Source organism: Cygnus olor, chromosome 9, assembly GCF_009769625.2.
Source record: "Cygnus olor isolate bCygOlo1 chromosome 9, bCygOlo1.pri.v2, whole genome shotgun sequence".
Lineage (NCBI taxonomy): Eukaryota > Metazoa > Chordata > Aves > Anseriformes > Anatidae > Cygnus > Cygnus olor.
Window position 1 is genome coordinate 7,890,698 of NC_049177.1, and position 24,515 is coordinate 7,915,212.

Sequence of the window (24,515 nt, forward strand, 5' to 3'; positions counted from 1 at the left end):
GGTAACATTGTGTTTCCTCCCATCTCCGCTTTCCCTGGTGTGTACATGTACACACCTGCAGATGGCTATGTGCTTGCACACCTGCACATACAAGATTTTCAAAAGATACAAATTTAGGCTTGGGGAGGTCTCTGCGTATTTGCTGGAGCGGCTCAACACAGGTATGTTTCAATGAAACTGCGGTGGCTCCTCTGTTAACTCAGCCCCACAGCAGACCAAATCCAGCTGAACCACATGCAACAGCACTAATCTAGTGCCATTCATTGTAGCAGTTTTCTGCTGTGAGAGCTAATTAATTAGTTTCTGTAAAGACCTTTGAAGGTGTAAAGTGCTAAGTAAGTGTGCAGCAGTATTATCCAAAGGGCGTGGACTTCAAAGCGTAATGGGCACTATTTAAATATGAACATTAGTAAACTCATAATTTCTTTAAAACAAAAAAGAACAGTGTGCCAAGAGGAGGACCCGGCCCTGGACTGCAGAAATCAGTCTCTGGCCAAGGCTGCTCAACTGCAGCATGCGTGGCGAGGGCCGGGGCTGCAGTGCCCAGCCCCAGGAAGGACAGGAAGGGGATGGGGATGCCAATGGGATGCACACACTGGGGCTGCCAGCGGGGATGCTTTCACCCTTCCTATCTCACGGGCATCTCTGCCACCTCCTCGTGCTGGTTCATCTTTCTTCCTTTTTTTTTGCCAAGGCAGAGGGACATGGGATGACAGTGCACATTTGTCTGCCTTTCTGTGGAGTTTGGCTTTCCAAAGGAGCATTTCTGTACCAGCACATCTGAGAAACAGCAGTCACTTTGGTAATGCTGACCCTGAAGAAGAGTCACAAAAACTAGTAATCTCCCTGGATGGTGAGCCTTCAGTTCATGATCCTTAGTTTTCAGCCTTAGCATACCGGCATAGCCAGGAAGTGCCTTTCTCTTTTAGTAATTTTCTGTTTTAAAACTGATTTGATTAAAGTGGGAGACTAAAAATGCTGAGAAAAAAAAATAAAAAGAAAAGCAGTCCTTTCTCAAAGATTAGTAGGTAAATTGCTTGTCATGGAAAGCTCCTACAGTACCTCTGCATTAGCTCAGCCTCCCTTCTCCATAAGCCTTGTGAAGATTTTAGGTGGCAGGCAGCCCTTGCCTGGACAGAGCCATAGTGCGTTTTTTGCAGCTGATACCTTCCAACCTGTAGGTAATTAAAAACGTTCCCCTTTGGTAGGCTTGATTGCTCTGAAGGTTTCAGTCTGCGGGCTTTTTGTGGGTAAATTCCCCTCAAACCGTATGGCAGCTCTTAGGGATGATGGTCATTCAGGCATCTGTGATGGCGACAGCAAGTTGAATATGAGCCCGCAGTGTGCCCTGGCAGCCAGGAGGGCCAACCGTACCCTGGGGTGCACCAAGCACGGCATTGCTAGTCGGTTGAGGGAAGTGATTGTCCCGCTCTGCTCTGCGCTGGTGCGGCCTCACCTCGAGCACTGTGTGCAGCTCTGGGCACCACAGTACAAAAAGGGTGGGAAACTGTTGGAGAGTGTCCAGAGGAGGGCAACGAAGATGGTGAAGGGCCTAGAGGGGAGGACGTATGAGGAGCAGCTGAGGTCACTGGGCCTGTTCAGCCTGGAGGAGAGGAGGCTGAGGGGGGACCTCATCGCAATCTACAACTTCCTTGCGAGGGGGAGTGGACGGGAAGGCGCCAATCTGTTCTCTTTAGTCACCAGTGATAGGACTCGAGGGAACGGTGTCAAGCTGAGGCAGGGGAGGTTCAGGCTGGACATCAGGAAGAGGTTCTTCACCGAGAGGGTGGTTGTGCACTGGAACAGGCTCCCCAGTGAAGTAGTCACTGCACCAAGCCTGTTGGAAGCCTTAAGAAGCGTTTGGACTGTGCGCTTAGTCACATGGGCTAAAGTTTTGGGTAGACCTGTGCGGTGCCAGGAATTGGACTTGATGATCCTTATGGGTCTCTTCCAACTCGGGATATTCTATGATTCTATGGTCAGAAAGTACCTGTGGGGACACAGGCGGCTGTGGGAGCCTGCAGGGGGCAGTGGGGCCTGGGGGTGCCACCCACCAAAGGGACCCGTGCACAGATTTATGAAGCCATGCTGTGTTCTGCCACTGCTTCCAGTGCAAGTGTCAAAAGGAGAAAAAACAAAGGTAGAAGTCAATATATGGAATACCCTTTTAATCCTTTCACCAATGTTCACAGCCTTATTTCTTTCACACGTTATTGGGGATTTGTAGATGTATTTGCTTCCAGTTTGATTGAATTAATGGATGTATTTGACTGTGCTGTTTTATTTTATTTTTTTCTTTCCTTCTTTTATTCAGGAAATACATTTTGTTATGGTACTGTTTTTCAGAGAGACTGCTATTATTTCCTTTCATGTTTACCAACTGATTGAAATCTGTTTTTGGCTTTAGTAGTAGATTCTGACTGGAATGGATGCTGCACTTTATAGATAGCTTTCAATTGTTCTACAGCAATAAAAAGTTTATTAAAATGACATGGTTTTGCAACATGACATACTGCTATTGTCGCTGTCCAGGAAATGAATTTGCAACAGACTTCTTTCCGATGATTCTTCTGGCAATTGTTTTTTCTGTTTCTGACAGCCTTTACAGGCTACCCTCAATTCCTGCGATTTGCAATAATGTTTTAAAAATAGGTTTTAATTCTGAAGTGGCAGCTTGAATTGAGGATAAATCATACCATTCTCATGAGAAAAAAAAAATCCTGATATGGATGAGAATTACATTTACTTGTGTTTTCTCCTGTAAATATGTTTTTTGGGGGTGTTGGTCTGCTCTTTACATATGAATTGAACGAACTGAAAGATGATAACATGCTCACCAGTATGTGTTTCTTTGAGAAAAGCTTCTGGAGTTGGCAGTGAACATCCACAGTCAGTAGCAGAGCTGAAATGCAGCCTCAGGAAAAGTCACAGGCACTTTGGAAACCTGGGTGATTAAATTCAGCCTCTTCGGCTTGGCCTGTTCCACAGTCCGTGGAAAGACTCAATTCTTTTTCTTCCAGACTTTAAGTAGAAGATAATTAGCATAACTGCAGTAGTTTCTGGTCCTAATATTTTCTTCCCAAAGCCTTTTCCATGAAACTCTTTGTCGGGGAACATGAACCTGGGTTTTAGCCTCTGAATTATACCAGAGCATCCCCATGCCCAAGCAGTGTTGAACTAAATCATAAACTGGATGTTGGTTTATGTTATTTCTTCATTGTATATTTGTCAAGGCAGCTGGAGAGAAGACCCAGATTATTTTTTCAAATGCTTTGTGTCATGCCTGTTGTGCGACTGTGAAACTGGCCACGTAGTTAGCAAGAACATCTCCGTACTGGTCGTATGGAGCAGTGGCGAGATGCACGAGGTAAAGGCATTTGTTTCCACCTTCCTGGGCTACCTTCCTGCTGCTTGCCTTTGCTCCTGTTCCCAGTGCCTCTGCCCTAATGAAACAAGGGAGATCTCAGAGCAAGGTAAAAAAGGTGAGTTGCTTCCCCTGCGTGAAGTACTAAGGGAAAGGAGGGTGCAGCAGAAGGATTAAGAAATAAACCTTGATCCCTGCTTTTGTGGCAGCACCTGTGTCCCTAACTAAGGAAGAAAGTAACCACAAGTGTCAGCAGCAGAACCAGAGGTTCAACTTCAGGATGTTTAAAACACGTTCAAAACATGCGCTGCCCTTCACTTCCTTGCTCTCAACTTCTCTTTCTTTGCTTTTACTTAACCTGCCCGTGTGGTTCTTCCCCATTCCCTCCATTCTCTCTGTGCTCCGGGGCTCAGGGACGGGTGGGATGGGGACCCCGGGACTGTGGGGACAGGCAGGAGGAGGGAGAGGGTGCGGGAGGCCGCTGCCACCTCCTCTGAACAGCTCGAGGTTCTTGCTTTTTGGTCAGAGACAGCAGAAGGAGGTTGGGTGCCGTTACATCACTGCTGTGAAATGCATGTTAATGGCTCGTCAGCTCGGCTCCACGTTTGGTGGGAGGGAAAGCCGGCGTGTCTGGCAGCACCAGGCCCTGCAGCAAACCGCAGTGTGCTGGTGCTGGAGGTGGTACTGGCCCCAGCTGCTGCCGCTGTGGTTTTTTTTTTTTTTTTTTTTGGTGGAGAAAAGTAAATCAAACTTTGGCTCCTGCTTTACGGTTTGCCGTAGGCTCCTTTTGCTGACTGTGTTACTTTGCAATCGTATTTTAGAGACAGTTTTATCACTGAGCTCTTAAAGAAACCAACCCCATGTGGATAACACCCTGCAAGTGTGATGTCCTGGCAGGGACGTGTCAGCCCAGTCTGGTTTTTGGCTGACAAGCCCATGGAGCAACCTGCAGCCTCTGTGCCTTCATCTGCTTTTGGGATTGAGGAGAGCAGAGGAGGGCTGGCATGGCGAGCTAGCTGGTGCTGCGTGGACCAGGCATCCTGTGCCAAACACGGGGCTCTGCTCCAGATACAAAGGAAGAAATGAGGTGAGCAAAACAGAGAGGCTCAAGGAAGGATGAATTTGCTCCATTTCATAGGACAGCATGTTATTTTTCCCTACTTTCGCCATTTGTTAGGGCAAGATACTGATCAGAGGAGCTGAACCTGAGTTACAGGGCTCCCTGGACCTCAAACCAGCAGCAAAAACCCTTAGGATCCCATTCAGCTGTCTACTCCTACTGAGCACAGCATCTGAGCACTTGTTTTCTAAATACTTTTTTTTTTTTTTAAACTTTGGTGAAGTAACTTGAATTTTTTTAATCATGTTTATTCACTTCCTAATTTGCAAGAATTAAGTAATTCACAATGGATGTCTCAGTCAGTGCTGTGAATTAGTGAATGGCTATTGTACTAAAAGATCTCCCACATGTTGAATTTAATTTCTAAGAGCTTGGAAAAATCATGGTCTCTCTGCTCACGGATTTCCCTGAAGTACACTACATGGTGACGGTAATTATTCTGAACACATCACCTGCATGGACTTTTTTCCAGTGGTCATTTGTAAAGCAGTGGTGTCTGTTTTCCAAGTGCTGGTGTTGAATCACTGTGCCGGTGCTTGTCTTTAATTCTTTCTTCTCTCTCTTCACTACCCTGAACATTATCTGTTTAAACTTGAATGTTTTTAGCATAATTACAGGTTAACAATTTGAGCTCAGACATACACACCCTTTCGATGTTGGCTTTGAGAACAATTATTTCCAGCTCACAAGCAGGATATACAAACTACCAACATTTTGCCGACCGCATGCTGTGGGCCCAGACAAGCCTGGCAAACCATTCCCGGAGGCCTTGTCACCTTGTCACCCGCATGAGAGGCATGTCCCACCGTGCACTTCAGGTCCAGAACTGCTCTGTCTGTCTGTGAGACGAGCTGTCATCACACGGAGATTTTTTTTTTCCCTGCCCCACCTTCCAGTGGTTCAGGGAAACATCCCCACGGCCGCAGCACTGCTGCAGCTGCCCGGCTGTGTAGCTGAATGCAAATTCACGTGTGCTTTGACACTGTCATGCACAGGGGTGGTTGCAAGTGTGGTCAGAAATGTTATTCTGAGCCTGAGCCCTAAGATGCAGCCCACCAAGCAGGCCTTTTCACATGGGCAGCGCAGTGTACGAGGAGGCCAAGCCTTTCGCTTGTTCCATGAGATCTCTGCAGCAGAGCCAGCGACAGGAATCTCCTTTTGTCTTAATCAGCTTTTTTTTTTAATTTTAATTTTTTATTTTTTATGCCCTCATTACCAGGAAATACCACTGCTACTTCTCCTCAGAGAAAGCAAATACCTGTATTGTTAGGTGTCTCCCCACCACCACCCTGACCCTCTCAGTACACATAAGACTTCTCCCTTTTTTTTTTTTTTTAACAGACTTCTGTCTATAATGCTGCGTATTGTTTCTTTCAGCACTTTGCAGTGAAGCCCAGGGAACTATCAGGGCTGAAACTGGAGGTGAACAAGGGGACTTTCAACAGAGAAGAGAGCGGGATGTTACAGGCAGATGGCATGCAAAGGATCCAGGAATGAAAAATCAGTCTCACAGGGGCGAGAAGTTGGACTGTGAAATACTGGAGGTTGCTGTAAGGCTGCTAAAAGACGCCGTTAGGGCAGAATACACAGAATATACATAGATCCAGAAATGCAACACGTGGGGCAACGCAGTGGCCAAGCATGTTGCTTGGGCACACCAGTTGAGCTCTGCCGAGCTGCTGTTTTCTTGGCCCTCTGGTTGCTGCCCGGTGAGGCAGCTGGTGGTCATATTTGTTGTCTATTTGGTGATTGTATTTGTTGTCTATGAAAATTATTTTTGCTTATGCTTGAGTGTTTTTTTTTTATTATTATTTTTTTATTTAGTAAACTTCCAGCTCAGAGGAAGTGAACATCTGCCAGGCCTCAAGGCAGAGAAGTGTGCAGAGGAGACCCTTTGGTTCCCAACGGCAGTGTATAAGTGCAGCTGCACATGGAAACCCCACCGCGCCAGTTCAGGTGCCCTTATGGAAATTGCTTTTGCTTTTCACCTGCCCAGTCACCTCCTGGTGGCTTGAATACATCCTCACTCCACTCAAAATGAGAGTTATGTTTTACTTCCTATTTCTACTCTTTTCACAAACAAATCTCTGTTTGCTTTTCCCTAGAGGGAGGAGGAAGAAAATCAGCCTTCACACCTCCCTTCAGACCTTCACCTGGCTCTGGTGCTGCAGGTTGCCAGACGCAGGGCAGGAGAACCATGTGAACTGGGCAGACAAGAAAACCAAATGTCTCATTTCTTCATATCCACTTCTTCCTTTCCTGCTCCTGCAGCTTGTCTCTAGTGGAGGGGACCAGACCAGCAGGGATTTGAGGGACTGGCTGCTCTGCATGATCTCCCTGCACAGGGACAACAGCAGAAGTGCTGGGCTGCCTTTTCAATCCAAAATGCAATAAACCCCACAGTAAAAGTTGTCGTGTCCAGTACTGTGTCCAGGTAAGGAACGTGTGGGAGAGCAAGGGACAGCTTGGCCCGCCTAACACAGGTTTCTCTCTCTCTCTCTCTCTCTTTCTCTCTAGGCAGAAAAGGCAAAGCATAACACATGGAATTCAAAGCAGTAACATTCTTCTGCAGAAAAAAATGACACTGAGAACACCAACCAAAAACTTTCCCAGTGATGTGACAGGCGAGCTACAGGAGAGTAATGTGAAGAAGTCTAACACGGCAGAGGTAATTAAAAAGAAACTGAAGATAGAAACTGTCAGCTGGAGGTGTACAGTGCAGCAGAGCATGAGGAGCTTAAGGACTTTTCAGAAAACCAGGGCAGCAAGTCCCAAATTGCCATACAGCAGTAATACATCAGGCCCGCAGGTGCAAGTGTTCATTTCAAATCATAGCTTGTAAGAAATTAATGACTTGTTCCATAAAAACATATTTTTCTGTTTTAGAATCATGTTGTGCATTATACTGTTCTAATGGACAACATCAACTTGATGACTGTTGGGATGTATGCAGCTTTCTTCCATCCAGGCTAGCCTGTGTTTGTCACGGGGGGGGTAACGCAGCGGTGTTATTTGCCAGGGACACAGAAACAGCTGGAGCCTGCCCTCACACACAAGGAGCCCCACAAAAACCTCAGTGCCTTAACAGGGCTGCCCGAATCCCGAGTACAGGGCCGGCAGGGCAGGGCAGGAGGCGTCCCTCGTGCCTCAGCCAGGTGAGGACAGAGGCCCTGGCATTGCTGTCGTGGCTTTTGTGGCCTCCGCAGTGCGTGTGCGAGCTGGTGACGGCTGCTTCTCCTGGAAGAGTCTCGGTATCTCTAGTGGTGAGGGGGAGTTTTTCAGCACTTGAAGGGAGCCTACAGAAAAAATGGAGAGTGTTTTTGTATTTATTTTTTACATGGGCAGATAGTGATAGAAGGGTGAACAAGGACAAGGGTTTTTAAGCTAAGAGAGGTTCAGTTTACATGTTGGGAGGAACTTCTCCACACACAGGGTGGTGAGGCGCTGCCCAGAGCAGCTGTGGCTGGCCCACCCCCGGCAGTGCCCAAGGCCAGGGTGGATGGGGCTGGGGACAGCCTGGGCTGGGGGTAGGGGGCCCTGCCCAGGGCAGGGGGTTGGAACCAGGGCCTCCTTGAGGCTCCTTCCACCCCAAGCCGTTCTGTGATTCCACGATTTCTAACCAGGGGCTCTTTCTCCCCCTCGCGCCCTTTCCCCGTTTCTGCCCGTCCCTGCCACAGCAGCGCCCTGCAGGGGCCGCCCCCCGCCGTTCCGCCCCTCCCGGGCCTCTCAGCGCGGCCACACCGCCGGCCCCGGCCCCGGCCCCGGCCCCGGGCCGCCCGCCTCAGGCCGGGCCCGAGCGGGGCGGCGGCCTCGTCCTCGTCCCTCCGCTCCGCCAGGGGGCGGCGGCGGGCGGAAGAGAGGCCGCGCTCCGCCGCTGCTGCCGCCGCCGCCGGCCGCTCGCCGCGCTCCGCCGCCGGCCGAGGGACGGGCGCCAGGGACGGGGCCGCTGCGGCGCAGCAGCACCGCGGGCCGGGGGGGCGGGGGCCGGGCCGCGCCTCTGCCTGCAGCCGCCGGAGCCGGAGCCGGGCGGTCGGGCCGCGCCAGGGGCAGGGGCAGGGGCAGGCCCCGCCGGACACGGACGCGCCGCCGAGGAGGCGCCAGGCCGCGGGCCAGGTACCGAGGCGGGGGGCGGCGGTGCGGGAGCGGAGCGGAGCGGGGCGGAGCAGCGGGGCGAGGCGCGGCCGGTGCCGGCTTCCCCGGGGGCTCCGCGGCTGCCGGGCGGGAGCGAGGTGCGGGGCCGGGGCCGGGCGCTGCGGCCTCCCCCGGTGCCTGCGGGGCGCTGCGCGGCGGCGGGGCCCGGCCCGGCCGCTCGTTGCTGCCCGTGTGGTGCTGCCGGGCGCGGGCTCGGGGCGCTGCTCCCAACGGCCGGCGCCCAGGCCTCTTCCTACAATTGTTCGGCGCCTTGGGAGCCCTGCCGGGCCTCCGCGCGGCGATAGCTGCGTGTGCCCAGAACACCTTCGGCTTTATTTACGTGGGGGACCCCCCCCGCTGGAAGCTGACGCAGCGCGATCTCTCTCTTCCGTTAAAAGTAAAAAATAAAAAAAAGTTTTTCGTGCTTTATTTCCCCTACAGTTCTGTGACGTGCTGCTAGTCTTGAAACTAGGAAGCGTTCAGCATTTCTTGTTTGTTTTCTTAAAAGTAATGTAAATTTTTTGGAAGCGATCATGCTAGGTGCGTATGATTTATTTAAAAGCTGTATGCTGGCTTATGAGAATGGTGTGATTTAATTTGCACGGTGAGTCAAAGATTAAATTACACGACCTAGGCTCCTTCGTTCCAGGGAGGCGAGTAACAATGCTTGGAGAAGCAGTTTAAATGTAGATCAGAAATGAAATTTGATTAGCATCAAGATACTGCGGAGGTTTTTGTGTGTGTGGTTTTTTAACTTACCTATCAGAAACTGCAAGGCAGGGCCCGGTGTTTTCCTTTCAGCGTGGTAGCTCATCACCAGGAAGCGTGTCTTCCTTTCAGTGCTAGGAGCTCCTGAAATCATACAGTGACAGAGGAAGTGTCACATCCTGAGCTTGCACCTCAGCGTCTAAACTTGTAAATAGCAGATTTTTACTCTGTCAGACACTGTGTGACTTCAGTTAATATGTATAACCTAATACCTCTTGATGTAGCACTTGTATTTAACTGGAGAGAAGAAAAAAGGCCAAGAAATACCACGAGAATTAGGATAAGCATGGTGCCTGTTTTGGTGTCAGAAGTGACTTTTTTAGTTGCCATGAGTAATGACAACAGCTTGCCAGCTTCATAAGAACGGCCTGATGCACCAGGGCAGCACCTGATGCTACCAAATCTTGGTAGGATCCTGTCTGTCATTGACTCACAGCTGTAGGAAATTATATTTTACAGCTAGCTTCGTGGTTGTCTTGTGACACGAGGACCTCCTGAGTCAGCCAGGTAGCATGCACTCGGCGCACGTTTTCTTGTACGTAAACGCTCATCCTGATGGTAGTGTAGTGTAGGTGGTGGTGGTAGGGATTTTCTTCGCTCAGGCCAAAGAGGTGCCTTTATGCAGGAGGAGGTTGTGTCTGGAGTTTGTATGTGTGCAGTAACGTGCTGCTGAATGTTTCTAAATGCTGAGAGCGTTTATTTTTCAAGTTGATTGCATTCTCTCTTAGTGACTTGGAGCTCTGAAACTTTGATGCCTTCTGTAGGCTTTTAATGCATGGTTACAGAGTGTTGAAAAGCAGTGCTACAAAACAGAATTCATGTTTACTGCGGATGTATGTATTTTTACAAATAAAGGAGACTAAGTAAAAGCGCCAGTTAAGTAATACTTTGTGACAATATGTCTTGGAGAGATAATTATGCTCTTTGGGTATTATCAAGCACAGGCAAATGTGTATTCCCAGGGGGGTGCGACAATATTAAGGTAACTCCACCTCTTCGAATTCCTTGATTGCCTTTACAAAACATTTATTCAGGAGGGAATGATATCTGTTTTGCATTCTATCATGGAAGCTAGAGAGTTACCTTCTTATTAATTAACTGATGGTAGTCAAATGAGACCTTACTATTGTGCTGTGTGCGCTACACTTCCTAGTTTTTAAGGTGTTTTTGTGAATGCTGGAATTACCGCCCAGCGTCCCCACTTCTGAATCAGTTCTGTGTTATTTGAGTTTTTGCAGATTTTTTTTTTAATGAGCTTCTTTGCGGCCTGAATTTTTGTATTAAATATTTCTCAAAGCTTTGATAATACCTGTTAACGTACTTAGAGGCTATAGACGTTAGGTAAAATGCTGTCATGTTTTCTACCGCATGTGGAGTTTTGGAATGGCATGCTAATGGTTGATGCTAGCTTGAAGCAGGGGGTAGGAAGGAGTCTGGATCACCTTCTGAATTCCCTTCTGGCCCTGCTTTTCTGTAATTCTGACACTTTATAATACGGTTTAATTACAAGAGCAGCTATTAAAGTGTGATTACCTTTGTCTAATTGGAGGCATCTTGCAGCTTTCTATCAAAAATAAGATTTGAGTCATCTGCTCCTTCCAAATTAATAGTGCCACAACAGTGTGCAGCTCTTTTATGTGAATAATGTGCAAAGCAAAAATGAGTTGCAGTTCAAATATCATATTTTCAAAGTTGTATAATTGAAATCGTGTCCATTTAACAATTTCTGGTATGGAAGTAGTCAGCTGTGTGCACTTTAACCCCTTCTTTTTATCTGCAAATTGTAGCCAAGTATTAATTACTTTGAACAAAAACCTCTCTGGTTGTTCAGTGATCTTCAGTCTTAGCATTCACTGTACCTGTAGGTTTTTGTAACTGTAGATAAACCTCAAGCAAGATGAAAAATTCCTGCTGCTGTGAGTGCTTGAGGTTGCGCTGTTGTAGCAGGAGAACTTTTAAAATGTCACGTTGCTAGTTTGTTTTCTAATTTAGGGTGCTTATTAGGGCGAGTTGTTTGGCAGCTCCGCGCTCAGTCCCTTCTGCCTGAGCTCCCCCTGTCCCCGTGTGTTCGTTCGGTCAGCGTTGTGCTTCTCGCACTGTGAGGTGCAGAAGTATCGGCCGCAGGGACACAAATGTCTTCTGCTGGGAGGTGAAACTTTACGCTGAGATCGCTGCCTCTTCCCCCCCCAGCCCAAGCGCGAACGCCCCGGTTAAATTAGAAGATGATGATGTCTTGAATTATTTTAACGGACTTGATCTAGGCTTTTATATGCATGCTTCAGTAGCACTTAAGGCTTAAACCGGTGTCATGTGAGTTTGGTCTTTCTTTAGCCTGAGCAGATTTACATGCTTTCGCTATTCCACCTCACGGTAAAATGACACATTCGGTTGTCCCCATTTTAAATGCTCTTTGTGAAGGGTTGAATTCGGGTTTGAACCAAACTGGAAAGAGCCAAAAAGCTGTGTGTTTACAGGAATAACTCTGGTTATTCCTCAGCAGCCTTCATGGCCTGCATTTCTCAGATAACATTAATTTAGAAAGTAAATTTCTTAGGTTTAAATAAACAACTGCAGTTTGCCTTTTAACTCCCTTGTTTTGGGTATTCTAGCTAACGTTTCATAGTCAGAAGACACTATAAAAAGTTCCTGACTGTGGATTTCAAATATGCTAAAAAGAAGCACATTTTAAGTCCATCCACAAGGGCATAAAATGAGAGGGGACATTACTGAATGTTCTAGCTAATCCTTCTGTTTATTAAAAATCTCCTCCTCCTGGTAAAATATCTAGTTGATTTTTAAAGATCCATTTGCTTTGTAATTCTTCCCTTCCCTTCAAACGTTTAGAGAATTAATTACTGAAAAGTTAAATATGTCTTTGTAAAGAGAGCTCAAAAAAGGAGAGGTTGGAATTAGTACAGAGCTCTAGTAATACTGAAACTCGGTTTTCTAAGTTCAGAAGTATCTTTTGATGAAGTTATTTAGGAGTTACTGCTTGGACTTATTTTAAAATAATATTCAGGTATATTTTCAGTATCTCACATAGAAAAATTAATTGCTTTTGAACCTTACCCTGTTGTGTTTATTTTTCTTATCAATTTATATTGATGCATTATTTCAGTAACAAGACATAATTCGTTAACTAAAAGTTTGACTGAAACACTGCAAGATTGGAAACGTGACATTAATGTAGCTAGGATATGACTTGGCTATAAATTAAATTGAATTAATGGCAACTTTTCACAGAATTGAATATGTGTGATTGTAAGAGAAGTACTTATGTTCGGTTATTTGAGTATGTGAAATGCCTTACCTCCTGTGAGGTGAGCTGTGTTACGACACAGGAGACTGATGCTGCTTTCGCTATCGCTTTTCTCTTTGCTCCTCTGGCCAGTGGCTCGCCTAGAAAGGCTTATCGTGGTCGGGTGCCTTTTTAACGTCTTTGTTCAGAAGTACTCAACTTCCCAGTGTATCTGCTGAGGGATTTGCCTTAAAAAGAATCCATGGGCATTGAAATACCAGCAGCCTTCCGTGTGATGCGGTGGGTCTGTGCTGCTCGTGCTTCAGAGCATCCTGCTGCAAGGGAGTCTGACCTCTCGCCCCGGGTAGGCAGTTTTGGGAGCTCTTGCTACAGTGGTAGAAACGAGGCAAAAGTTATTTATGTCATATTTTACTTTGATTACTACATGTAAAACATGCACGTCACTGCTTTAGTAGGTCATACTTGTAATATATGTCAAAAGATCTTTTTTGCCTGATGCTTTTTAACAGCTTTTAAAAATGAATTCGTGTATAACATCATCTGTAGATCAGAACAGCAACAGAAAAGCAGAAGAAAGGCTTGTTTGCAGAGAAGTACGATTTTAGGAAAGAAAATCCGGGGGCTTTTGTTCTACCTGAGACCTACGGGATACTGACATGCAGTGAACGTAACCTGGATGAGCGCTGGGAAGCCTCTCCCACACAGTTTATGAATGCATCGTTCCTCTAACCTGTAGCACCTGCTGATCGAGTCCTAGGTTTCTTCTGAGCAGAGATTGGCAGCAATGGAGAAACTTCATGGGGAATTTAAAGAGAGCTGCTAGCAGAGAGCTTCATGCACTTCTTGATAAAGGCTTTGTTCAGCACGTTACTAGGAAAATGTTGAGAAATAAAGTTAATCTCTCAAAAGTTGACTCTGAAATAACCAGAACATCAATTTCCTTTACTTATGCTGATGTGGTACAGAAAGTTTGATTGTTTTCATTTTTTTTCCAGCAGGACCACTTGTTCAGTCAGTGCACAAGGGAATGCTCAGTGAATGGGCATCCTTTGCCCATTGTGACTTGTTCAGTCACGATGTAGTATTTGGTGTTTGCTTTATTGTATCTTACTAGGACAGTTTTCTGAGGAAAGGAGGACCGAGGTCCCTCTTTTTTGTGGCTTCACAGATACTAATGAAAGCAACTTTCCTCCTGTTCTTCACAGGGTGGTGATTCTCCCCCCTTTTTCAGGTGATGATGCTTAATCACGAGCAGTTTTCTCCTGCGTTTGGGTACGTGATGTTGAGTGTGTTATCTGGCACTCAACAGCTTGTGCTTTGAAAGCTTCTTTTCCAGCAGCTTCCGTTCACGGTGTGAGATTCGGTTCCCTAAATGTGGGTGTCTGTCTGGTGGCGTGTTAGGTGCTTTAAGGGATGTGCCCAAGACAGGCAGGAGGCTTGTGATGTTCTGGAGGAGCAGCTGGAAACCACTTGGGCTGTTCTGATGCATCGGCTTTGGCCGTGGTGTTAGCTGTTAGTCTGGGGATCTCATTTTGGGCTCCCAGGAGGGGATGAATACTTGAGCACTGTTAGGCACTGGGGTAGTGTCAGTGTCTTGTCTAATGAGACAGCACTTGGGCTTGACTGAGGGACCTGATTTTGCTGTCGTCTGCCTTGCTGCACACTTTCCAACTTAAGAAATAAACTAGGAAAAGTTCCTCTGGAAAAATCTCTTTAGCAGCTAGTCTGTTGGTGGAATGAATGAAGGCTTCTCTCAGGAAAACACGATTGAGGAAAACCGCAATAATCGAGGTAAATAGGAGAACTAAAATCTGGTACTGTTGGGCTCGGGGGGCCCGGCTCCCTAAGCACAGCCGAAGCCCATGGGCACTGCAGGCCCTTGGCAGCGCTGGGCCCGGTGGGTGAGGGGAAGCGGCCGCGCTCCTACGGTGCCGTCCTGGCAGTGCCCCGCGGTACCTGGGCGAGCGCTCCTCTGGACGCGGTGATTGAGATTTGTAATCTCTAAGAAAAGCAGCGTATTGACTCATTGGTATTGACTAATATGTTTCCGTTTTACATCCATAATTGAGGTTGAGCAATATTTAAACTCTGCTCGCTCTGTAACAGGGTGGAGCCGGGGTAAACAGTTTTCCTGCTTGGAGCCGCCTCCATTCGCAGGGCACTGGGGCAGGGCTCTGGCCGAGCTGCGCCGTCTGACCGGTGAGACTCTTACACCACGTGCTGCGGTGCGGGGATCAACATCCCTGGAGCGAAGAAAGCCTCTGTTCCATGAACCTGAAACGTTTTCCAAGAAAAGTCACAAAAACTTCATAGCGGTTGTACAGGATCCTGCGGTTGGTAGGGTGACAGACCCATGGATGCGCCAAAGTTCTGGATTCTCTGAAAGGTTTTCTCAGTTTTCTTTGTACTTAGCTGAGGGACTGTGTGCTATTTGGTTGTTCTTTCTACCTGGTGGTTGTGTTTATTCCTTCCTGCCTGTGTGTATACATTTTTTATGTAGCTTAAAGGAAAATGAACTCGGTTTGCTGAGCTTTCATTGCTGTTGGGAACCTCCATGTACATATGTGCACGTGTGTCTATACATAAAAAACCCAAGAGCCATATAAGCATGGATTTATAACGTACCTCCAACAGAAGATGGATGATGCTTTTCCCTTGAGACTGACCATGCAAGGCTTGTTTTGCTTCCCATAGGAACTGCACTGCATTGCTACTGTCGAGTGGTTGGAGCGGACTGTGAGGAGTAGTTGTGCACTCACTCTGGCACTGGCAGTCACCCCTCGTGTATTTTTGCAGATAGAGAGCTTAACGGTATGAAATTGAGGAAGAAATGTCAAATCTGTGTCTCAGAATTAGCTGTTCTTGAGCACTTCAGCGAACAAGGAGAAGGATTGTTGGCCACAAATACGGAATCTTCAGTCTGTAAACGCGTTATTTGTAACTTTCAGAATGCCTTGCAAGTGTTAAACATCCTTGGTAAGGACAGCGGAAGTTTCTACAACTTGTCACTTCTGTTTATTATGGTACTCTAACTTTGAGTGTTGCAGATTTGTGCCTCCAACATTTATATCAAAACTGAGAAAATCTGACTTTGCGCAAAGTCTGTAGGTTAGATAACCAAATTAAAGTGCAGTTTGAGAACTTTGTGTTTTGTATTGAATGAGAAAATTAAAAATTATATTTTAGGAGCTAAAAGGGAAATCTGGATAGCTCGACAAGCAATAAAATGCACTGTCTTTCACATTAAGTTTACTTAAAGTTTTTTGACTTAGTAGTAAAAATAAATAAAATTAATAGGTATCTGAATTGTATGAAGTCCCCGGTTTTACTTCTGTCTCTCATGGGTAGTTGATCAGATTCTGAAATTGTTACTGCACGCATTATATTTTTGTATTTTTCAGAAATTTTAAGCATACCATTGCAGATTATCTTGTAGAATTTATAACCAATAGTACATTTTTACTGCAGCCAAACCTTAGGTTTATGGTCTTAAGCCAGTGTCCAAAAAGCATGAATTTATTCAGTCCTTCTTAAATTTGGCATTTTCCTAACACGGGAATTACTTTTATTGTTGAAAGCAGAACTAGAGTATAGAAAATGTTTTGGAGAGTGATTTGTCTCACCTTCAAGATTACAAGTCTTTTAGCATAGAAAATATTTTTTGAGACAATTAAAGCTTTTGAATAACTTGACAGTTTACCAAGGTTGTGAGTTTTGGTAGGTGCGTTATTTTTTTTATTATTTCTAGAGGTGCTGATTATATTACCCGATTTCCTTGCATAAACTTTTAGAGATGATAATTTCTGCTAGTGTTCAAGTTTCTCTTGGTAGCTTTATACAGTAACTGCGTTAGAGGAAAGTTGGGAGCTCTTATTTTAGTATTGTGAAACAATTTGATAGTTCCTTTTTCCAGTCCAGCTTTTCATAGCAGATCAGATAAGGGGAACTCTGTCCCTCAGAGACGCTTCATTTTTTCCAGTGCTACTTGGCGTAATATTAGTTGCTTCTTGTTCCAAGCCCCATTTCTTACCTGCTGTCTCTAGACTGGTAGCTCTCAAAGCATTTTTGCAGGAGATGCTGACTCCTATACAGAACGTACCAGCTGTTTGCAGCGCTGCTCTTAGTTATGTTTTGTGAACTAATGCCTGGTGAGTAATCACAATGGCTCATAATTATGTCGGCATGGCAAGAGCTTGGACTCTTTTAGGGGGCAATCTAGATCTTTCTCCTTGTTTCCTATGCTACATAGCATTTAATAACATGGAGTGAGGGGTTAAAGTGAGATTTCCTTCCCTCTGCCCCAAAATATTTGCTACAGAAGGAAAATACAATGGCATGGTGTTAAAATTCTGGTCCTCGCCTAATCCTTCCTGAAGGCTTGTGCCGTTGTTACAGCACATAGTTCTCCTAACACTAGCAGGTATTGTCTTTGCCCTTAAGTATATCTGTCTGTGCTCTGCCTTGCCCAAGAGGAACACACCTGTCTTGGCATTGTAGGTGTGATGTGGTTTAGGTAGCAGAAGTCGAATCCATTTGCGACTTCGCAGATGTAGGCCAAACGTGTGAACTGGCAGTGGAAACAGCTGATTTGTGACAACTGCATAAAGGAGACTTCCATACAACAGTTTAGGTGTATCATTGTCTTGAAATGACTTTGGTGGGGTTTCTGTATCGCTGGGGCTGGTTCTGTTCTTGGGAGAAAGAAGAGAGTTATACTTTCTTAAAGTTCTTTTTTGTTTGTTTGATTGTTTTTATCATGGCACATAATTTAATCATCAATTCAATAATGAGTTCAAAACTTAGTCAAAAAGGGAGATATTGTTAATGTATATTCTCGTTCCTGAACCCATGACAGTTTTGTTCAGGCTAAATTTCAGCCAGCTACTTTTCCTAAGTTCTTTTCTTGTAAACACAAGGACATCTCGGTAGCAAGGAGGTGTACATCTGAATGTCACAGATGTGTTCAGGCCTATAACGTGTCTTGATTTTTTTGCTGTTTCAAGTGACGCCATGTGAAAACTAATTGTTGATCTTGAGTATTTAAGGAAAAAGAGAGGTTTCTTCTGGCTAGCCTCGGATTTTGCCGATCTTAGCACTGTTTTCCCATCTGTCACATTGTCCTTTATACAGTGCTCTCAGGAAGAAGCAGGAGTTTTCATCTGAGGATAAGCTTGCTGGAAGGTCCATACTAAAAACTATCTCCGCATCTGCCTTCGGCAAATTGGACGCTCGGTTTGTGGTGGCACCAGTACTCGTTAGAAGTGTGAAGGCAAGAGCACTCATTTATAATGTACTTACACCAGGCAAGTCCTGTTATAACGGTCAGTGGTTTTTTTTCTTTTTAACTCATACAAGCTGTATCTGCACTACCAGGGTTTAGCAACACAGCTGTGTCAGTAAGCTCTTTGTATTGTCATCAAAACCGTGTCTTGAATGCCAGGGAAAAAATAAAGGTTTGACAGAATGCAAGCTTGTCACATGAATAGTGATCTTATGGATCAGCTCAGATATTGCCTGTCCATCAGTTCCTAGCACTAGGTAAGAGATGACTGAAGGACAAAATCTACTGAGCAGCTCTTTCTCTTTACCGAATGAGGATGTAATGAACTAGAAGGAAAGGATTCACAAACACGGTGGGGTCATGATTCTGACTTGTTTATTGATTACCCTCTCCCACTTCATGACTCAGTGTGTAACTCCCATAGGTTATTTGTCAGGAACTCCCTTGCACAGAGGAGATACGTAATCATTGAATAAAGTGCCAAGTTCTTTCAGTTTCGTGTAGCAGGAATCAGCTTGGATTCGTGAGAGTTGATCTCAGAATAATTTACTTGTTAATCTTTGTGTTGTGCCAACGAGATCTCTCAATAGAGTTAAAAACGGCAGAAACAAGGAGTCACCTGTGGTTTCCGAGTCACCTCTCGGGGTTTGACCAATTGACTCGACATCTTTTTGTGGTGCAGCTTGTGGTCCGTGTTGTTACTGGGTTTCTGCCCTACTTACGTCAGGCTAATGCACAGAAGTAAGCCTAGAGACATTAAGCTATACTTGACTGCTTGTCATCTCAGCTAGTTTTTAAATGACTGTTGGGATTGAGGTGAATTGTATGGTAGTCTAACATAAATAGCCTTTAATTGTGAACTCCCAGATTCATTCTTTTGGAAGGGAAGCCCTAACAGGCACGCCATGTCAAGGCAGAGAGGTGTAGCTCGTGTTCTGCCTCGGACAGTGCCTGGTAGGAATCATTTAGGTAAAATGGACACTCCCCAATATATCTTCCTAGTTCTTAACTGGGTGGTGTTAGGCTGTTCCTGAGCTAAGTCTGGATCGTTGTTTAATAGCCCATTAACTTAACGTCGTAACGTTGTCGTTCCTTGAGTGATCTTGTTCCTGTGTAGGTTATATTTATTAATGATCCTGGCATTCTTCAGATAAATTACATGAAGAGCTATGATGTGTTGAACCTGGATGGACTCAGGTTGAGCATTAACAGTTTCTAGCAGGCCACAGAACTTGGTCTCCAAAGGAAGTAAGGGAACCGTGGGCAAAATATTGTTGTTTTTCTTAACACTATTTTAAAAAGCAATACTGTAACGTAGTTCTTACTGCGGCTTACTGTTTGGGCAAATTTTTAATCCATTCTGAAATTTATTTCCTAGCTTTAGTTACTTGTACTTGTAACGAATGGCTTTACTGAGTATGATTTTTTTTCGTTTTTTTTTTTTTTTTTGAGGGAATATTCTCTGAAGAAAATTGCACCATAGAGGATTGCACCCTGAGCAGCCACAGGATCGTTCTTGTAGCTCAGCTGTTTTCAGTTTCTCTTAAAAGGAAAACCTCCAAAAAGTGCATGTACATTTTACCTTCCTATCTTGTAATAATAATTATGGTTGGCGGCTTCCTTCCTTAAGTAATTAACTCATGTTTCAGGTAATCTGTTTTTCTTGTGTCCATTGCAACGGCTTTCTGTTTTAAAAACTAAGCCGTGATATTGTGGTGCTAGTGGGGTTTCTTGTGCTTCGTTTGTGCAATTTTTGATGTTAAACTTCATACAATTCTATTAAGTGACTGGAACGTGTACACTGTAGACCATATTGCAACATGTGAAGGCAGAGATTAAACTTGCAGTGTACTTTCTACCTCCCTTTTTGCCAGTTCTTGCCTCTCAAAATTAACCCTTAAATGCATATAAAAAAATCTGATATGAAAGGCAAACCTCTAGGAAGGAACAAGAATAATTCAGTAGAACAGAAATAGTTACAATGGAGACTAGCTTTGCATTTTTGCTTCCAAGGGTGAGTAGAATGGCATGTACATAATTGCAGAGCTTTTTGTCATGTAACAAATATTCTGGGTTTTGTGATGATGTGGTAAAAGCATCTGAGCCATCAGGGGGTTGACTATAATGCCAGGTTATGAGAAATTTATTTGACCTTCAACCTCACTAGAAGTGGGCATACTGTCGTACAGCACTTCTTTAAGCTCGAAGTAAGTTCTTTCTTCTTGAACAGTTTGTTAGAGAGACAAGTTACTTTCTGTGGTGGAATTGTAAATATATACATATATTTAAGCTTACCAAGGAATGGGTGAGGCATCACTATGCTTGTCTGTATACCATATTGCAGTATAGCAGTAAGATTTGTGGGGAAATGAGTGGGCGGGGTGACTCTAAACAGCACACCAGGGACAGAAGCTGAGTCATAAGATTTTCTTGAATATGGAGGAAGAACTAGGATTTTAGATACTAGGTATTAGTACTAACAAGCTTTTGTGCTTATGCTGGATCTCTGAAGCCCCTTAAGTACAGCAACCTTATTTAAAAACAATTTCTGCTCAGTTTCTGAAAAAGATCTGTAGCAGAGTGTTAAAATGCAATGAATAAAGTAATGTAGCAGTCACAAAGTAGAGTGTAGTTTTAGGAGCTAGTAGAGACTAATGCTAGCAGCTGCCCTCGTCTTCCCCAGCAGGATGCAGATGTCTGCTAGAGAAGTAGGCTCTTGAAGAAGGATCAGTAAAGTAATTGAATGGCAAGAGAGAAGTCTGGTTAATGAAAAGGAATCAGCTGGCATTTGGTGCTAAAGAAACAAGCAGGGCTGTGAACTGCTGGGAACTTAATTTGTTAGAAATTTTCACAAAGGGAGAAGCTGTCTCATATAATCTATTTCATTTTTAAATATACATTTATTTTCCAATTTTATGTCTTTTCTGAATCTGTTGAATTGATCTTTTCTGTTCTCTCAATTGTTCATTCCTGTTACAGCAGAGAATTTTGTTTTGTTCAGGGTTTTCATTTTTCTCTGAAATAAGTTACCATTCTTAAATAGAAGGTTTTTTCCCCCCATTTTCATCTTTAAATGGGTCAGACCACAAAGAATTCTGTAATGCAGAGTTGTGAAACTGCTGTTGAATCAGATTAAAGCTTTTGCATGCTGCAGACCTGATGGAATAAGTTGATAATGAATTTTAAAGAAGATGCTAGTGTTTAATGGCATATTCCTCACAAAGTATTAAAACAGATCCAAACTGTTCTAATATTGGAACTGTTCAACAGATCTTGATGTAAGTACATGGCTAAAGCAATCGATGATATCAAGTGTGTTACTTCATATATGTAAGACAGCTGATGCGGTCCTTGTGTCCACATTAAAATGTGGACAAAATGTGGATAAAATAAAATTATCTTGAAAGAAGTGCTGAAAAGATGTGCAGAAGTATCTAGAGAATAGCAAAAATACCTTAGAGTCATAGTATACTCTTAAATTTCGCCAGCTGGTAGTGCCAGTAATTATTATTTACCATCATAGGCATTTTGTTAATGGCATGCTTATGCAAGTAAAGTCATGGTTATACTAAATAGCTTATTCTGAAGCTCTGAAATAGTTTGAGGTGTGGCTTATGGTCTTTATCAGCCTCATTTCCTCCATGATACGAAGGTTTTGCATTGTATTAATAAGTTATGCTATTTAGATGTGTTTGGGTATGAGACTCTCATGTACCAGTTTGTTTAGCTCATCAAAAAGGGAACTGAGAAATGATCTTTGTGCCATGCCTAGGCTCTAGAAAATTGCTTGATCTAGTGGAAGAACACATATCCAGAACCAGGGTACTGAAAGATGCAGTAGATGACAGCATGCGAACAACGTGGAATAATGTTTTAATAATGAATACAAGTACCCAATTTAAGTTTACACTGAAGGAAATGATGGCTGCTGCCTTTGGTCAACTGCAGTTCTGCATTTAGGAGTGGTGAGGCCTTCCTGGAAGATGTGCTGTAACCAGAAATGAGTTGGCAGTGCGTTTTGGGTGCTTTGGGGAGGCAGCTGGGTGCCGTGCCATGCCGTGGAGCTGAGCTGGGCAGCTGCTGTTCTTGGCAGTGACAGTACTGATGGAGAGGGCAGCCAGTGACTTAACCATGGCTAAACACCAAGAGGAGCAGTAAAATTCTGTCATCTTGTGCAGGAGGGCTCAGTAGCTCATATGATGTCTGCTGCTGTCTTTGAAGTACTTGATTTTTTTTTTTTTTTTCCCAAAGAGTACAGTAGCTTGCATAAAAACTGGTTCTTGGATCAAAGGGGTAGCTGTCAGTCTTCCTTCCAATTGCTGTGCATGTCATGAGTGAAGCAGTGCCTTTAAAAAATGCATGATTTCTTGAGTTATATCTGTTTTTATTATTCCAACCAGCCTTCATAGGGGTGAATTCTAGCTGAAATAACAGTAACATGAGATGAAAACTGATTTACGTTGTTATTGTTTTTAATATTGGCTTACTGATCCTCATGAATCCAAGAGGCATTCAACAGAAGAATGGGTTCTTAAGATAAATCACTTCTCTTAGGACACACACTCTTGCTACATTAAATTGTTAGTACGAACATACCTCTCCTTAGTAAGATGCAGCAAGTTTTGTCAGGAAGAGATAAATTCTGGATCTTAGGCGCACGTTAACTGGATGTTGTATGTATGCTTTCACTGGGCTGGAATTTTTTTAATGTGTGCAGTTGTAACCAGAAAGTGGCTGAAGGTTGTTTTTTTTTTTTTTTTTTTTCCTCCTCCCTCATTAGGAGTTTAATAAAAGCAGTCACCGTAAACTCTTTTCATGTAAGCAAAGCAACAGGATCTAGCTGAAGGCTTAATATGGTGCAATTTATTTTAAGGGAAGCAAGAGAAATACCACATTAAACTGTGAGGCCTACAATAGAACAAGAAATTGAGATGATTCTACCGGCCTGTTTCATTAAATTGGGAATGAGATTTTTTTGTACGCTGTTCAAGTACCATTTTGCATGGGCTGAAAAGCCAAGCAGGCAGACTGCCTTTCAGGGTGCATTAAACACAGCACAGCCGGCTGGTCAGCAGAGGTGACTTTGCTGCTATATTTAGGATCGGTGCGGCCTCACCGTGAATATGTTGGGCAGTTCTGGGCTCCACGACATCTAAAGGATGTCGAGGCTCTTGAGAGCACCCAGAGGAGGGCAGCAGAGCTGGCAGGAGGGCGGGAGGACACATCCTGTGAGGAGAGGCTGAGGCTGAGGGGTGGCCTCACTGCTCCCTCAGCTCCCTGAGGAGGGGAGGCAGAGGCAGGCCCAGAGGATGGCCCAGAGCTGCACCAGGGGAGGCTGGGGCTGGACAGCGGGGCAAATCCCTTCACCGTGAGGGGAGCCGGACACCGGGACAGGCTTCCCAGAGAGGTGCTTGGTGCCCCGGGCCTGTCGGTGTTGGAGAGGTGCTGGGACAGTGCCCGCTCTGACAGGCGTCAGCTTCTGGGGAGCCCTGCGGTGGTCAGGCAGGTGGCTGGTGGGCTGGGTGGGTCCCTTCCAACCAAACTGTTCTAGTCTAAAAGCAGACTTTTATTCTCCTGGGCTGGAATAGTGTGAATATTTCAATTCATTTGATGCTTTATTTATGCGTTATACTTCTGTGAGGGGGGGAAATATATAACTGTTTTATGCTGTGAAAATTCATGGTATGTGATAAGCGGAAGGGCTGATTTTGCTTTTGTTTCTTAGCTTGTACTGCCAGTATTCCTTTAGCTTTGTCACAGCTGTAAAAGCCTGCATCACTGAGACCTCAGTGCCTGTTACGCATGTGTCTGTGAGTAACTTTTCTCACGTCACTGCAGTCATCAGCATTACTGTGCTGTTTCTTGTACCAGGACATTGCTTGAAAATAGTCATGCAAGCATCTTACAACATGCTTTATTTAAAAACAAAATCAAACCTTTCCGCTGTTAAGTAACCATGATTTATACTGTAATGCTTATTTGTACTATTATATAGGCAGCACATTTCCTCACTGTTCAAAATAAAAGAAAGATTACAGTGAAGAGAGAACATACTCCAGGCTACCGGTTCTATTTTTAGAGAATTAAAATATATTAAAAGAGAGAAATTTGTGTGTTGTGCTCTCATATTTGCTATTGCAGCAATTTTTTGGAACATAATTGTTGTCACAGAGAAATGCTTTTAAGCGTTATCTGCTCAGTTAAAAAGGCAATATATGGAACATATTAAATTGGATTTTAATTGGTTATGTGGTCAATGCAGTCAATAAAAAAATAAAAAGCCTTATATATAAAGCAAACTGTGCGTGGATACTGACGCATGGCATAGCTGGAAATCATATACTCCATGAAACAGTGGGACTACTATCTCTTGTTATCACAAAAGCCCAAATGTCCCAGTGTGACTGAGTGTGTGTCAGTTGCTCTGTGTCAGTTGTACTTAAATCTCTGGATGTTTGGCTGCGTGCCATATTTTTGTTTGACAGCCTGTTGGGATTTATAAAGTCATGTAAGATTTCTAAATTTGACTGTGACACCAGTACTTTGGGGACCCTAAATATCGTTAGGTTTGATGCGCTTGAATATTGGTGAA

General features: G+C 44.5%; 1 protein-coding gene and 1 long non-coding RNA gene across 7 annotated transcripts in view; both read left to right on the forward strand.

Moving 5' to 3' along the window:
* Positions 1–6: 6 nt before the first annotated feature.
* On the forward strand, positions 7–7,800 carry LOC121074461. The gene is made up of 3 exons (XR_005822362.1): positions 7–161; positions 695–4,451; positions 5,862–7,800. It is a non-coding gene; the product is annotated as an uncharacterized LOC121074461 (long non-coding RNA).
* Positions 7,801–8,338: 538 nt separating this feature from the next.
* CAB39 (calcium binding protein 39) overlaps positions 8,339–24,515 on the forward strand; it is a 41,189-nt gene continuing 25,012 nt past the window's right edge. The window contains exon 1 of one of the 6 annotated variants that reach the window (XM_040566511.1): positions 8,339–8,597. The gene's annotated coding sequence lies outside the window, so the exon portion shown is untranslated. Of the gene's footprint in view, positions 8,598–8,996; positions 9,013–13,586; positions 13,602–14,756; positions 15,029–19,375; positions 19,573–20,090; positions 20,131–24,515 lie in introns of those variants that run through there. The other 5 variants (XM_040566512.1, XM_040566513.1, XM_040566509.1 and 2 more) reach the window with 5 other exon arrangements.